The sequence below is a fragment of the Boleophthalmus pectinirostris genome, unplaced genomic scaffold (assembly GCF_026225935.1).
Source record: "Boleophthalmus pectinirostris isolate CB_2022bp ecotype Guang Dong unplaced genomic scaffold, ASM2622593v1 HiC_scaffold_12, whole genome shotgun sequence".
Classification (NCBI taxonomy): Eukaryota; Metazoa; Chordata; class Actinopteri; order Gobiiformes; family Gobiidae; genus Boleophthalmus; species Boleophthalmus pectinirostris.
This window is the reverse complement of record NW_026571018.1, coordinates 31,521,212-31,537,530: the sequence shown is the minus strand read 5'-3', so window position 1 is coordinate 31,537,530 and position 16,319 is coordinate 31,521,212. Positions and strand designations below refer to the sequence as shown.

At 40.2% G+C, this 16,319-nt stretch overlaps 1 protein-coding gene across 3 annotated transcripts in view; it reads right to left on the bottom strand.

Annotated features, from left to right (window-relative positions):
* aff4 (AF4/FMR2 family, member 4) overlaps positions 1-15,626 on the bottom strand; it is a 183,868-nt gene extending 168,242 nt beyond the window's left edge. For all 3 annotated transcript variants that reach the window (XM_055148375.1, XM_055148377.1, XM_055148376.1), the window contains exon 1: positions 15,621-15,626. The gene's annotated coding sequence lies outside the window, so the exon portion shown is untranslated. The remainder of the gene's footprint in view (positions 1-15,620) is intronic.
* Positions 15,627-16,319: the final 693 nt, after the last annotated feature.

Genomic DNA, 16,319 nt, shown 5'->3' with positions numbered 1-16,319 from the left:
ACATAACTAACACAAAATTCCAAATAGGAAGTTCGCATTTGGCTCTTCTGGCTCCAATTGGGTTACTTTGAAATATTGTGGCTCCTCTCTCTGTAACTTCTGCTGTGAGACTTGCTATTCTGGTTTGTAAATGTTCGTATTAACCCACTCTACATGATACACGTGTTTTTGTTTTGTTTTTTTGGTTTTTTTTGCCAATAGTGAAGAGAGCTTTGCATATGACTGTGTGTAAGAGGCCTGTTTGTGGGCACACCCCTCACAGCCTGAGCCTCACAATGAACCAGAGATCCGCTGTAAAAGTCTAAAAACAAACAGACTCACTTAAGAAGGAGAGAGAGAAATGAGAGAGAGAAATAAGAGAGAGAGAGGAGAGAGCGAAATGAGAGAACGATAGATAGGGAGGGCAGAGAGAGAGAAATGAGAGACAGAGAGAGAGAGAGGGTTGAGAGAGAGAAATGAGAGAAAGGGCTGAGAGAGAGAGAGAAAGGAGAGAGTGTAATGAAAGGGCTGAAAGAGAGAAAGTAAAGAGAGGAAGGAGAAAGGAGAGAGAGAGAGTAGAGAGAGGGCTGAGAGAGAGAAAGGAGAGAGAGAGTAGAGAGAGGGCTGAGAGACAGAGAAAGGAGAGAGTGTAACAAGAGGGCTGAGAGAGAGAGACTAGAGAGAGGGCTGAGAGAGAGAGAAAGGAAAGAGTGTAACGAGAGGGCTGAAAGAGAGAAAGTAAAGAGAGGAAGGAGAAATGAGAGAGTGTAATGAGAGGGCTGAGAGAGAAAGGAGAGAGAGAGAGTAGAGAGAGAGACTAGAGAGAGGGCTGAAAGAGAGAAAGGAGAGAGTGTAACGAGAGGGCTGAGAGAAAGGACAGCGAGAGAGAGTAGAGAGAGGGCTGAGAGAGAGAGTAGAGAGGGGGCTGAAAGAGAGAAAGGAGAGAGTGTAATGAGAGGGCTGAGAGAGAAAGGAGAGAGAGAGAGAGAGTAATGAGAAGACTGAGAGAGAGGAAGGAGAGAGAGAGTAATGAGAGGACCGAGAGAGAGAGAGAAAGAGAGAGAGAGAGAGTAATGAGAGGACTGAGAGAGAGAGGAAGGAGAGAGAGAGAGAAAGAGTAGAGAGAGGGCTGAGAGAGAGAGGAAAGAGAGAGAGAGAGAGTAATGAGAGGACTGAGAGAGAGAGGAAGGAGAGAGAGACAGAGAGACACAGAGAGAGAGTAGAGAGAGGGTTGATAGAGAGAGAGAAAGAAGAGACTGTAGGCAAGAGGGCTGAGGGAAAAAGGAGAGAGAGAGAGATGGAGAGAGAGGGTAGAGAGAGAGGTGGGAGGGAGAACAAGAGAGAGAGCAGGAGAAAGAGAGGGAGAGAGAAGAAAGAGAGATCTGAGAGAGAAAGGGAGTGATGAGAGAGCGATCAGGGAGAGAAACCGAGTGAGGGTAGAGAGAGAGACATGAGAGGGAGAAAGAGGGACAGAGAGAGGAAAGAGAGAAAACTGAGAGAGGGAGAGAACAAGAGAGAAAGAGAGAGAGAGAGAGAAAGTGAGGGGGAGAGTGTAGGTGGAGAAGGAGAGAGAGAAAGAGGAGAGAGAGAGATAGAGAGAGAGAAAGTGAAATGAGAGAGAGTTTTGAGGTCGAGAGTGCTGAGTTGTAGAAAGAGAAGGGAGACTGGGACACGGAAAAGAGAGAGAGAGAGCGGCTTAGAGAGAGGGAACGACAGAGAGTGAGGAGAGAGAGAGAGAGGAGAGAGGGAGAGAGCCGCTCTGACAGTATTTATAGCCTCGTGTTCTGACCAAAATTATCAGTGTACCACAAAATAACTTCCTCTGGCCTCAACCACCAAATAACAGGAAGCTTCCAATTGTGCGTATTTATTAATTTGAACACACAGGCTTTGAGAGCAGCTGAACTTACATAAGCACACACACACAGACACACACACACACACACACACACAGACACACACACACACAGGTTTAAATAGAGCCCTCTCTTCTCTTCAGACTTCCTCCTCGGTGCGTGGTCGGGCCTATGGTTTTTACAACAGGCTGCTGTACATTACTGCTCGAGACTTTGGGGAAGGAGAGGGAGTCCGGATTTAGTTTTCCTCTGCAGGTGCTGGTCAGCTGACGGCGCTGACGTGAACGCCGCACAAGTTGGGGCTTTTTTTGTAGGTGGAGTCAAATTTATAATGCGGGTCGAGCTCGGGTTTATACCAGATGCCCTTCCAGACTTACGAGACCCGCGTGGCTTGATTAAAACGTTAAAAAGTCACATAAGTCTTGGTTGTTTTTAAACTGCTTTTGACAAATTATAGTCACATACTGTATATAAACTTCGGAGTGAGCGGAAGGAAGGGCATCTGGGTTTATACCATATGCCACAGATGTCAAACATAAGGCCCGGGGGCCAGATCCGGCCCTCCAAGACCTTTAATCTGGCCCTCGGCTGATTTTCTACCAAAATATTTTAATTATATTTTCTATTTAAATATTGGTAATTTGTTCTCCAGTGCCTCTGTACGTGGCCCCTCCCACCAGAGCAGCACAAATGAAGACTTGTCTCTTTCCAAACGCTCTTAAAGGACGATTGTTTTGACTGTTGACCGTGACACCCTCATCAGAAAAATGTCAAAAATGAGAAAAGTAGACGCAGAGTGAAAAATTTACTTATTCCTGTTTGCATACGAGTTCATGTTAAAACATTGTGTTGAAATTGTATTTTTCTTAAAGTTTCAGGTTGTTCATAATATTATAACATTTTGTAAAATAAAGAGTTCATCAATTAAAAAAGATTTCTGTAATAGATTTGCATTTCTCTGCACAAATATTTGAACTTATTGCTATTTTTGGGGTTTATATGACATGAGTTTTCTGATCCGGCCCCTTTGGGATCAAAGTAGGTTGGATACGGCCCCCGGACCAAAATGAGTTTGACACCCCTGCCATATGCCCTTCCAGACTGACAAAACCCATGTGGCTTGAATGAAACGTTAAAAAGTCACATACTGTATTTTTCGGACTATAAAATGAACATAAAATCCTTTAATTTTCTCAAAATTCGACAGTGCGCCTTATAATCCAATGCTCCTTATTCTGGTTGTGCTTACTGACCTCGGACTGATTTTATGTGGTACACCTCGCTTAAAAATCTGTCAAAATGTTTTAGTATAACTTTGGTAGGCTACGAAGCTGCACAGCTTGATGGATTGTCGGAACTGTTACGGCCCCAGGCCTTAGTTCTAATATTTCTGCAGAGTTCTCTTGATTCCTGCCGCACGAGCCCTGGTCCGTGATTGGTGGGGCAAGTCGACGCCCACCTCACCTGCAGCCACCGCCCCCTATTTAAGGAGATTGCCAGCACCTGTTCGGGGCTGCTGGCCTTGGTGGCCAGTCTGCCATTTAGTGTTTGTTTGTGTGTTTAGTTTAGTTCTGTTTTGTGCCTTTTTTTTAAATTTGGTCACTCGATTCTGTTTGTGGGTTTATGTGGTTTAATTTGAGGAACTTGTGTTTTAGTTTAATGTGTGTTCCTAAGTTTTACCACTCGTTTTTTTGTAAGCCTGCGTGACCCCTTTTCTGGCACAAAACTCTGTTTATTCTGTTGTTCTGTTTCTTAGTTTAGGTTGTTTTCTGTATATTTTTAGTCTTTTGTTAATTTACCTTTACATTCCTGTTAATTAAACATTATTTAATTTATTCCATTTTACATCTTGGTTTTATCTTTGTTACTTCCCTCACCCCAAACGAGCTGGGTCATAACAGGAACATTATGGCCACTGTAGTCAGGAGCCTCGCAGAGTCCGACAGAAGCTGAATCGCATCAGCGCACAAGGAGCGAGCTGTTTTTTCAGCGCTTATAGTTTATGCAAATTAGCCATGTGGTTTTATGATTTGTTTCTATAAAACCTAAACATATGTGTGCAAAGCTGCATTAAACACATGGTTACTCAATGTATATTTGAGTCCTCCTCATAGGAATAAAAAAAAAAAAAAAGCAAACTTAAATGATCCACCCACATTCACATTCATAATCCACATTCACCAAGACAGGGAGGCAACATGGATCGTGGATGTCTGGGCTAAGGATCAGTCTCAAGTGTCGTCTGTTTGTTTCGCTTAATGTGCCTCATAATCCGGTGCACCTTATGTATGAAAATACAGAGAGAATTCAACATTATTGATATTGCACCTTTATAATCCGAAAAATACAGTAAGTGTTGGTTGGTTTTGAAACTACTTTTGACAAATGATATTACTTGTATGACTAGAAGGTATAAGTCTGGAAAATTTGCCATAAGAATTATCTAGAACTCACTCACGCATTAAATCCATGCTTGAGTGAATGAAGTGTGTTGCCCAAAAGCACAATGACAACAGACACATTTGTCTGTAATCTGTAAATCATCAACTTTTTTAGATTAAAATAAAAAATATACTCTAGTGAGCTTTACGACACCTCCTCAAAAACATACCTGGAATTGTGTTTTGTTTGTTTCAAAGTGCTCCCTGCCATTCTACCTTGTGATGTCATGAAGTGGTAATTTTCACGTTAACTGCTAACTTTTACCTTTTGTTCAGTAGAGATTGAAAACTCCAGGGTCTGAAATCATCCAAATGATTCTAGTAGTTAAGTTATCTGTTTATTTCATTTGTCATTAATTTTTTGTGTATGTGTGCTTTTTTTTTAATTTACATCACCCTGTCAATGGACTTAGAATGTTACTTATTTTTGTCTTTTTCCAACATGTGCCTTTTTGTATTTGTAAAATAATAATAATAATAATAAATAAATAAACCATGGTGGAAAGAGGACTGAAAATTTTTACTTGAATAATTACAGTTGTAAGCTAAAAACTCACAAAATTACCAGTACAAGTATCATACTGTATATAATATGAAGAATGCATGAAAAATACCTCTTGAAGTACTCTAAAACGCTTACAGTACTTGTCTAAACTACATGTACTACTCCAAAAGTACCCCCAAAAAATGACACAATCAAACACACTGCTTGTTCTATTTGTGGCCTGTGTGTGCGCTGCCTTCAGGTGCATAAATCAGAGTGCGTAGGTTTCAGCGCTGCTCAAACGCATTAGCAGACCGTGCAGCTGGTGGACATGTTAGAGTCATGTGCACATGTGCCCGGCCCGGTCACATGTGAATCTGTTTGTGCATGCGCTGGAAAACCAAACCCAAAAGAATATAACACAATACCACACACAGACGCTATGTTAAGACTAGTTTTATTAAGATTACTCAAAACAAAACGCAACTCCAAGTATGTTTTAAGGACGTAACAATGTCCTAACATGGCTTAAAGCTCACAGAAGTCAATTTTGCGTAATATAGAACCTTTAAGAAGTTGTAAACAATGTACAACAAGCTCATTTGGCAACATTTGTATTGAAATGTTTAGATAAAATTACAACGGAATATTTGTTTTACAATACTGAGAATATCCAAATGCCTGTAGTACTTTAGGAGCACTGTTGGGCAAGTTACTTCAAAACTGTAATGCGTTATTTATTACTTGTTACTGTCATTTTAAAGTAATTTGCTTTAATAACTGTGACTGAACCAAGACTAAACCAGGTCTAAACCAGGACTAAACAAGGTCTAAACCAGGACTGAACCAGGATTAAACCAGGTTTAAACCAGGACTGAACCAGGACTGAACCAGGACTAATCCAGGACATAATCAGGTCTAAACCAGAACTAAACCAGGTCTAAACTAAACCAGAGAACTGAAACCAGACTAAACCAGGAATAAACCAGGACAAAATCAGGTCTAAACCAGGACTAAACCAGGTTTAAACCAGAACTGAACCAAGACTAAACCATGTCTACACCAGGACTAAACCAGGACTAAACCAGAACCAAACCAGGACTAATCTTGGACTAGGACTTGTAATCTAGGACTGCCCCTGAGAGAACCCTGAGCCCATGGAGCAGGGTGTCCGCAAAGCGCGATCAGACGTCAACTGCGATTACCTCATAGAGCGTGGAGCTCTGTGCCGCTCCTTTTACCCGCAGTTACCCAACGGTCTAGGCGGGCGCACCTCTGGGCCCGTCCCGACATTCAGAACCATAACGATGGCGTTTCACCACTGCTGATATCGCAGTGATTTTAGCGAATTTGTATGAAGAAAACCAAAAAACCCACCACTTCAATCCAGTTTAAAAAGCATTGTAATGCGCGTTACTGACATTTGTACAGAGTAAAATATGACCATTACTGCATTACAGCACAAAGCAATGCATTACGCGTCACTCCCAACACAATTTAGGAGATAGACTTTTCTGTCTCTGTAACAACTAGGGATGTAACAATAACCATGGTATCGTATCATATCAAATTCTCACAATAATGTTGTGGCCCATCACAATGTGTTGAATGGCAAGGTTTTTCACTTAAGTATTAAAAAAGAGGGAACTGCATAGGCCATGATCCTTTACTTACTTGATTACATAATAAAATAACTATTATTAAGCACTTTTAAATCTTATTTCTTTGGAGTATGGCAGTATTGATTCACACTGAAGACTGATCAATTTATTTAAAAAGGAAAAATTTGCCAATGTACAATTCTGTTAACCTCTCCAAAATATTGCAATAATTATCGTATCGCAAGAGGTATATCGTGATAATATTGTACCGTGAGATTTGGATATCGTTTCATCCCTAGTAACAACACATGATTGAGTAACCTTTTATTTGATTCTTTATTTTTTCTTCAGGTCCCATCCACACTAGTACGTATTCGAGTCATTTTCGTTGTGGATGCAGTGTTCGTCCACACTAATCTGATGGAAAACAGCTCCAGAGATGGAACGATCTGGTGTCCGCCAGCTCCTACGAATTCATCTGAGTGCTGATCTGATCCGGCACTGTGTGGACGCCTGAAAACGTTGATACACTTACGTAGGAGCTCTAGTTGTGTTTTTATTGGACCATGTCACTGTGACTTGTGCCTTCCTGATTCGCTGGGTTCGTGACATCGGTCATGTGACGCTATTACGGAAAACAGTTTAAACAAACCATAGACAAATGGGAAACAGCGGACCTAGAACTACTTGCACTCCCTCTGTCACAGAAAGAACACTTATATTCCACTGAGTTGGGTCTTTTTTAAGTCTGACAGAAGCTGAACCGCATCAGCGCACAAGGAGTGAACTGTTTTTTTGAGCGCTTAGTTTATGCAAATTAACCATGTACTTTTAAGTTTCATTTCTGTAAAACCTAAACAAACATGTGCAAAGCTGTGTGGATAGAGAAGGCTTGGGGACACAGAAACAATGTGTCTGGATGCAAATTGTTGCCGATATGGTGATACTGTGAGGGTTTCATCCTGCCCCTCCTACCTCTCCCTTCCCTGCTCTTTCTCTCCTTACCCTATTTGGTTTTTCCTGGGCGGATCCCAATCACTCACCTGCTGAGCTCCACTCCTGATCCTCGTCAACTAATCATCTCCAGCAATAAAAGACCTGCTGACCTGCTCTCCAGTGCCAGATCGTTCCGTCAACTAAGTGGTGAACTACTCAGGCTTTTTGTATTTTTGAGCATTTTGAAGGGTTTTGACTCTTACCTGTTTACTTTTGTCCGTTCCCCAGTTCAACCGTTTTGGAGCCAGCCTCATCCCGTTACCACCTGTTCCGCAAGCCTCTGGTCAGCCTCTTCACCATCGCACTTCAGCCAACCTGGACCCATCCTACCTCCCCTGGAATCTATCCCCCTGTCCACGACTTTTTTGTTAATAAATACTTTTGTTACTGCATATTTGGGTCCGACCAGTGATTCCTTAACAGATACGGTGATTCATTTCAGTGTAAACGTAACCTTAGTCTGTCAACATCTCTGAGCTCAAAATTTCAAGCCACATTTTACATTTTATTCTAAAGAGATTGGCAATTCTAGGGCCAAAATGATCCAAATGATTCTAGTGAAGGTGCGTGGAGTTTAAAAACGCAGTGGAGCATGTGAGTATTTTCTGTTTGAGAGAAGAACTCATTCTAAATATGCAGTATTTGTGTGATGAACATGCGTGAATGAAACACAATACAACTCCAGCACAACATGGATCAGAAAATACCATAATATTGCCCCTTTAAAGAGTCAAAAGTTTTAATTATTTTGAAAAATATTTGTAACTTCTTTCTCGATCGTGCTGAAAGGTGAAATTGACACGTCTTTCATCGTCTTATCTAGGTCAACCGGTAAGATGTGTTCTCTTCTAATCCTGTCAATTATAAGCTATTGTACACTGGAAACAATACAACAGGCAGGTCCATCATTGAACTGTAAACAGAAGTCAGTGTTCTCAAATCCACAGGAAGTCTGAAGTGAGATTTGTTTGTTTGCGGTGACAAAGTGTACAGACTGACCCGCGCCCGAGCCACTGTCAACATTCACTGTCTCTAAACCTGTACGCACAAGAGTCCATTCACTCCGTAAAGGGCCTGTCTGTGGGAGGAGAGTCTACTTCCTCTTTGAGTCCAAACAATATCCACGTGAAATACTGTCAAGTACTTAGGCGCAGTAGAGGAACAAAGAATGAATGAGGTACAAGTATTGAAGTGCTGTGCTTAAGTCCAGGTTTTAGGTATCTCTATTGCGTTGTGTGGAGGGTCCGTCAAACGCTTTTTTTTCCCCATGGAGATGTGATTGCTTTGTCCGGAATGTTTTACAGTTCTATCTTCGCGAAATCAAACCAGACCAAGTTACAGGTCAGATCTGTGGAAAGGCGATCCCCGCTCACAGTCAGAATGTTGGTTTTCAAGGTAGTTTTAATTTATAAGACCACCTGCAATTGAATACACGTAAAGTAGAGCTGCTTAATGTCATATTGTGGAACATTCTATATTAAACAGCTCTACTTTACATGCATTCAATTGCAGGTGGTTTTATAACTTAAAAATATCTTGAAAAACAGGCATTCTGACCGTGAGTGGGCTCGCCTCTCCACGGATCTGACCTGTAACTTGGTCTGGTTTGGTCTCATGGAGGTAGAAAGCTTTAATGCCATACTGTGAAACATTCCAGGCAAAGCAATAACATCTTCATGGAGAAAAACATTTGACGGACCCTTTATGGAATCAGTTTTGAGCTCTTTTAAAACATCAAGCAGAAAATTATAAATCAAAATTTAAAATTTAAAAATTTAAACAAAAAATAAAAAAAATATATATATATAAGATTGCAATAAAATTATTTATATTTAATATCCGTCTTTGCTTCTTTTATTTTTGTTCCGTGTCTTTCATAGTTTTGTTTGTTTTTTGTTCTGATTCCAGTCTTCTCGTTTGTGCTCCCTGATTTTTTGCTTACAGTTTTGGCACAAGAGTGACAGGTTGGAGGTGGGTGGGATTTCCATTGGTGCATTCCCATTGGCTAATTTATGTTTGATGAACAGCTAAGCTTGGCGCCTGCTCCGGAAGCTGATGTGGACGTTTCCTGTTGATGTTTTGGTGGGCTCAGTCACTCAGAGCTTTTCTAATATTCAACATTCTCTGGTGGAAGGTTCTTTTGGAACAATGTTTTTCTATACAGTGGAAGTACTGGACAGACTGAACGTCAAACTGCCAAAACTTCAACAAGAAACGTCCACAACAGCTTCCGGAGCAGGCGCCAAGCTTAGCTGTCCATCAAACATAAATTAGCCAATGAGAATGCACCAATGTAAGTCCCACCCACCTCCCACCTGTCACATTTGTGCCAAAACTGCAAACAAAAATCAGAGAGCACAAACGAGAAGACTGGAATCAGAAGAAAAAACATGGCATCAAACAAAACTGAGAAAGACATGGACCAAAAACAAAATGTTTCCAAAGAGGCAAAGGGGAATATTTTACAGGATTACACAAATTGATTTATTTTATTTTAGTTTACTTTTTTGTTTGATTTTTTTTTTTTTTCATTTGTTTTTTGTTTTTTGGTTGATGTTTTAAAACCGTTCTTTGAACTTTTTGACTCAAAATTGATTCCATACTTTAACGTCACACTGTGGAACATTCCAGGTAGAGCGATGACATCTCCATAGAAACAAGCAGGTGACGGACGCCCAAACAAAAAGTTACACAATGCATCTTTAACAGTTTTAAAGTTATCTTGACCTTTCCAACACCAGTATAGAACCGCACGGTAACTTAAAGAAATTCACGGTGGATGAGTGGCTAGCAAGAAGGTTCCAGGTTCGATTCCAAGGCCACCCTCTGTGGAATTTGCATGTTCTCCCTGTGTGTGGGTGGGTTTCCTCTGTCCTGTCCAACAAAATCACAAAGATGTGTCCTAATCTACCTATTATTTTGTATCAAAGAGTTTTATTTCATCATTGTGTTATCAAAATTGTTAGAATGTATCGATGTTATTCCTTGGAGTTTGAAATGTTGGAATTGTCTAGGCAGGTCTGTGGGAGAGGGAGCAGCTCTGTGTTGCGTAATGAGCGTGTGCCTGCAGCCGACAGCTCTTTAAAGGCACTTCCCTCTTCTGCCGTCACCTCCAACTAAACAAACACGCTCGATCTGCTCACACACACACATGCACACACGTGTTAGTGTACACACATATTGGAGAGTCTCCAGAAATTCTTATGGGCGTGATTGACAGCTGGGTTAACCAATCAGAGAAACAGATGATTTTGCCAAAACAAACATGGTGGTTTATAAGTGAAAAAAACAAACAAACCTGCAGATGACTAAAAAACAGCATAGAATTCTGCAAAATCGACACGCAAGATGAGAAAGATGAAAAGAAAGAAAAATAAATATAATGCTATTTTCTGATCTATGTTATAATGTTGTTTCCTTATCGCAAACAGACCTGGAGTTGTGTTTTGTTTCATTCACACATGTTTAACACACAGACCCTCCATATTTAGGCTGAGTTCTTCTCTCAAACAGAAAACACTCTGTTATATCTTGTGATGTCACATAGTGCTAATACAATATAGGAAATGCACCACTGTGTTTTTAAACTCTGTACACGTTCACTAGATCATTTGGATGATTTCAGCTCTGGAATTACCCATTTCTACTGAACTAAAAGTAAAAGGAGCTGTTAACTTCTTGAAAACTACCACTACATTACATCACAAGGTGGAACAGAGCATTTTGAGCTTTGGAGATGTAGACATAATGCACACTTTACCACTTGGTAAAGTGTCCCCCTCTCTACATCCACAGACAAACTCACTGGTTATTGTTCATTTACAAACGTTTAATTGGTAGGATCACTCCTGCACATCCACAGCTCCAGACGCACTCTGTGCTCCAACAGACACATGGCCCTGGTAGTTCCTAAAGCCCACAGCTTTGAGCGGCTCCTCATTTCAGTTCTGCAGCAAGTGACTGGAACCATCTTCAACAGACTTTAAAACTTAGATCGTTTAAACCTCTGTCAACTTTTAAAAACTCCATCCAGAGTATTTTAAAGAATCATTACACATGCTTTTAACACGTATATATCTTTAATTTGCAAATGTTTCACTGTCTCACGTCTCTAGTCACTGTTTCATATAGTTATAGTTGATGTGTGAGTGTGTTCTGTTTGTGCTTCTGTTTAATTCTGCCTCTTAGCCAGGTCAGCATTGCAAATAAGAAGGTGTTCTCAACTGACTTACCTGGTAAAGTATTGAGCAAATAAAATAAAATAATAAACCAGGATTACTCAAACATGTGTGAATGAAACAAAACACAATGTTTTTAATGAGGTAACAACATTATAACATAGATTAAAGATATTATATTATAATATACTCAAAAATATTACTCAAAATTGACTCTTGTGAGCTTTAAGTCATGTTATAATGTTGTTACCTCATCAAAAGTTCTGTTTTGTTTCATTCACACATGTTTAAGTCATCTTGGTTTATTAGTCTGTCCACATCTCCAAAACTCAAAATGCTCTGTTCCACCTTGTGATGACATGAAGCGGTAGTTTTCAAGTTAACAGCTACTTTTTACCTTTAGTTCAGTAAAGTTGAGCTGAAATTATCCAAACGATTCTAGTGAAGGTGCATGGTGTATGTTTAAAAATGCAGAGGAGCACTTCCTATATTCAAATCCAAATCCACTTTTATTTCTATAGCACATTTTACAAACAAAGTTTCCAAAGTGCTGCACAGAGATCATAAAATGAAGACCACAAAAAGATAAAATTTGGTCACACCAATCCTAAAACAATAAAACCAATAAAAGCAAAAAAAAAAAAATCATAAAACAGCAGTAAATAGTGGTGTTAAAAGCCAGAGAATAAAAGTGGGTTTTAAGATGAGACTTAAAACACTCCACTGTGGGGAGCAGAGTGTTCCAGAGTTTGGGGTTGGCCACAGAGAAGGCCCTGTCCCCTCTGGTTTTAAGTCTCGTCTCGGCATCATGAGCTGGAGCTGGCCCTTGGACCTCAAATTGTGCGCTGGGGAGTAAATTTGGATGAGGTCTGAGACTTATTATGGGGCCAATCCATGCAAAGCTTTAAAAACAAACAATAAAATCTTAAAATCAACTGTAAAACAAACTTTAAGCCAGCGCAACTACACTAAAATCTGGGTTATTAACATATCAGATCAGAAAATAGTGTAATACGGGTTCCATTTTGTGTAATGTAGAACCTTTAATCCCAAAGAAAATTCAAGTTCAGAGAGGCTGCTGTGATTGGATGATTGTGTGTTTCTAGTATTCCACACCTTCCTGCATTTGAAGCACAGAAAGTAGGAGAGACCGGCCCACCAGGCAACACCGTAAATAAATTAAAGCATTTTCCTTCGCCAGTCGAAAACCAGAAGCTTTCACGTTAACTCGATGTTCTTGACTTTCTTCTTCTACTGCCGTTTTAACTCCTAACAGGCTGCGCGAGTCTTTCCCCAAACACAAAACATATCTGACCACATGAGAGGGCGCCACATCAGGCCCTCATGTTTGTTTCATCAAAAATAATTACGTTAACGTGCCCACCGCTCGTATTTTTCATCCTCTTTCAAACTCCGCTGCAGCTTTTCAAAATAAAACACAGATCTTCAAAATAAAACACAGGAATGTGCAGGAAGCCGGGTTAATAAACACAGGAATAAATAATGTTTACGACGGCAGATCTGAAGCTCGACTGTAAACTATAAGATTTGTGTGATTACTTCCTGGTGTGAATGCCTGATCCCGCTCACCTCCGCACTCGCTACGAATCTACAGGATCAACAGTTTTACAAATAAGGCTTGCATTACGCTGGTGACTGTTTATATTTCCTGTTTACATGGCCATCGCTGAGTCCGTCTGCACCTCTTCCATCACGGTGGGGTCTGCTAACAAGGTGATGGGCTTTGGTTTCCATAACGCTGAAGGAAGTTCCTAATTTGGGGATTTTATGTGTGAATGGAAATAAAACTGATTTTGATTATGATGTTGAAATATTGAAACTGGCAAATTTCACATTCCAGATTTGACCTTCTGAATTGTTTGCAATGGATTTTAAAGCTACAATTGCCAAAACACTGGACTTACAATGTACTTATGATGGACCTTTCCAAACAGTTTAAAAGGTCCCATATTATGCAAAATTTACTTTTGAGAGCTTTTATAAGCCATATAACATTGTTGTTACTTCCTCAAAAACATACTTGGAGTTGTATTTTATTAGTTATTTTTATCAGACCAAGAGTTTGTTTTCATACCCAACAGTTTTGACTGCTCACTAGCAGTCTTCTTCAGAGTGGTCTCGTGATGTCCAGTCAGCTGATTAAAAGAGGTTTTGGCACTGTTTTCCTACCGGTGGAGGCAGGACGACAGCGTCATCTTCACTCCAACTTCCTCAGGACAGTATCCTAGGTGTGTGAGAGTAAAAGGGCCCCCTCATCCTGGTTTATAGTCCTGTGGCACCTGGGAAACTCTCCTGAGGAAGTCGGACAGCAGATGGCACTGCTGTTTTGTTTGATTCACACATGCTTGTGTAATAATTTATTATTAGTCTGTCTACATCTTCAAAGCTCAAAATTCTTTGTATTAACAGCTGCTGTACATTTTCAACTGTACCTTTTCAACTTTGTGTAATAGAAATGGGAAATTTCAGCACTGAAATTATCTGAATATTGCAATGAAGGTGTATGGAGTTTAAAAACACACAGGAGCACTTCCTGTATTACCACATGACATCAGAAGGTGAAAGTGTTTTCAGTTTGAGTGAAGAACTCAGCCTAAATATGCAGGTACTGTGTGCTATGTGTGAATGAGCACATTCTACAGAGGAACCACTGAGAGCATCCTTTCCAGCTGTATCAGTATGTGGAGCAAAGCTGCACTGACCACAACAGGAGAGTCCTGCAGTCCTGCATAGTAAACACAGCCTGGACAATCACTGGTGTACCACTCCTCTCCCTGCAAGACACAAGACACAAGACACAAGACACACCACCTGCCTCACCGGTAAAGTCACCCTGTACACAATCTGTTCAGCCTCCTGCCCTCTGGAGATACAGGAGCTTCTGTTCCTTCACCAGTAGACTCACTAAAGCGTCATCCACCAGACTGTTAGGATGCTGAACTCTCTCTCCTCTAACCACCAGTCTGCCAGGAAGCTAGGAATCTGTGTCTCCCTAAAGAAGAACTTTTTCCTTTTATTTTACTATTACTATTACTATTACTTTTAGAAGATTGAACGTGAGAAAATCATTTAAATTATTTTTATATGTTCATATGAAAATTTGACAACTGAATTTGAATTGCATTGAATGAAACAAAACATAACCCCAGGTATGTTTGTGATGAGGAAACTACATTATAATCAGAAAATAGTGTAATATGGGCCCTATAAAGTTAACTAGTTCTGTTTTTCACTTTAAAAAATGAGGCACAGCGTGTTCAAGGAGGTTTATTTCCCTCCAGATACTCAAACATTCTGTTAAACTGCAAGCACGCACTGCAAAAACTCAAATCTAGCCAAGTGAAGATGACTTGAATCAAGAAAGTTTTATTATGATTTGAGTAAATTTCACGTGACAATAAAACGATCTACTAGTGGAACTTTTTGTACTTAAAATATGAAAATATATCTTGCTCATATTTTCATCACATCAATAAGAAACAAAAAGAAAGTTGAATCTACTCAAATAAAGTAACATATTCTTAATGTAAGTAATTTAAACTTACCTAGCCGTTGCTTTTTGCAGTGTGTATACCTCTCCACATCTTCCCTGTGTTTTGGAGTTCGTGTTTTGTCCCTGTGGGCTGCAGTAAGCACAGGGTTAGGTCAGGTTAGGGTTGGGCAAGACATAAGGACAAATGACTAAATGAGCTCTTTCTTCTTTGGGTTTGGAGCGCCTTCGTGTTTGGAGTTTATGTCCCAGGACCAGAGAGCAGAGGAGTGGAGGAGGCAGAGCCAGCTCCTCTCTCTGCTCTGTGTGCTCTTGGGCAACGCATTGGTTTACACAGGTTTGAAAATGGATCAGGATTACATATGGGTTTACACTAATACAGCTTGTCTTTTTCAGATTTATTTTTTATTTTTTTGTAGTTTTCAGTTTGATCTGTAAATGTGCATGTTGGAGACTGGTCAATTCTGGCTTTACTTTATCAACTGAACACATTTTTATTGGATTTTTAAGAGCAGTTTTAGTTGCTTAACTGTGATTTGAAGGTGCATGTATTTTTTTTTATTATTCATTTTTGCTTGTCTTCTTTTCTATGACTGTTGGCAGTAAATGTCTTCCTTGCATTTATTTAAAACCAAAAAATAAACAAACAAAATAAATACTGTTATGATCTGTATAAGCTTTAGGGAAGGGCTTGTGGCCTCTGTGCTCCTCTCTATGTTATTAGGTTCTTTTTTCAGACCAAGAGTTTGTTTTCATACATGACAGTTTGAACTGCTCACTATTTCTCTTCCTCAGAGTGAGTGGGCATGTTTCCGTATTCCCACCGGACTATAAACCGGGATGAGGGGGCTTTTGACTCTCACACACCTGGGATACTGTCCTGAGGAAGTGGGACTGCAGATGGCGCTGTCGTTCTGCCTCCACCGGTAGGAAGACAGCGCCCAAACCAGTGTAAATCAGCTGACAACATCATGTGACCACTCTGAGGAAGACCTCAGGGAGCAATTGAAACAGGTATGAAAACAAACTCTTCTCTTTCTGTTCGCCCTCACAGCTTTTGCCCCACCCAGAATTGATGGGTGGGTCCGTTGTATCCAACGCCCCCTGGCTGCAGGATCTTGAGGCTGCCCTGTCTATATTTTGGGGTCAACTAATATTAGTATATTAGTATAAGTTTCCAGATTCTATATAGTCAGTTGTAAAAAGATAGCTTTGTCAGATTCCAGATAGTTAATTGTAAAAAAAGATAATTATGTCACAGATAATGACCTCA